This window comes from Arachis ipaensis, chromosome B07, assembly GCF_000816755.2.
Source record: "Arachis ipaensis cultivar K30076 chromosome B07, Araip1.1, whole genome shotgun sequence".
NCBI classification, from domain to species: Eukaryota; Viridiplantae; Streptophyta; class Magnoliopsida; order Fabales; family Fabaceae; genus Arachis; species Arachis ipaensis.
The window spans coordinates 189,112-189,856 of record NC_029791.2 but is presented as its reverse complement, the minus strand read 5'-3'; positions in this window follow the sequence as shown (position 1 = coordinate 189,856).

The following is a 745-nucleotide window of genomic DNA, read 5'->3' as shown; positions in this document are numbered from 1 at the left end:
ACTCTGAACAAACAGAGATCAATAAATCAGAAACATCCTCCTCAGTATATTGATGCAAACACTAAAGCTTAAATTGCTGGCAAATTTTTTTTATTAGAAAAAAATATTTGTATTTTTGTTAAAAATTGGATAATTTAGTGTAATTACATATAGGTGAATTTTATATACGCAGAGTATTAAACATGTGTTATCATTTTGATAATATGCAAAGTATGTGTTGGACACGTGTTATCATTATGGTAACACGCAAGATGTGTGTTGGACACATATCAACATTCTAATCAACACGCAGAATGTGTTAACATCTTTTCTATGTATCCACAATACTATAATACACTTCAAATATTAATATTAAACCAAAACATTATTTTCATCTTCATATTAAAAATAATTTCTGTAAATTATTTGTCTTTGTCATACAAAGTTTTTTTTTTCAATATGTTTCGGTTAAGTATAATTCTTAACAAATAGTAATCTACACTTTTTATATGATACTTTTCCGTTTTAAACTAAGTATTTTACTTTTTTTTCTTAAATTCTTATGGTATTCAGACTAAAAATTAATTTGTCATAAATTTAATTTTAGATTTGTTTAAAAATGTTTTCGTTGATTAATGAATTGCTGCATATATAAAATCGAATTTAAATTTTCGAGACTTATTTAATAAAAAAAATTGATTTAAGTATTGAAAAACTAAGTATTTTTTTTAATTCTTTATATTTATTGAAATATATATATATATAT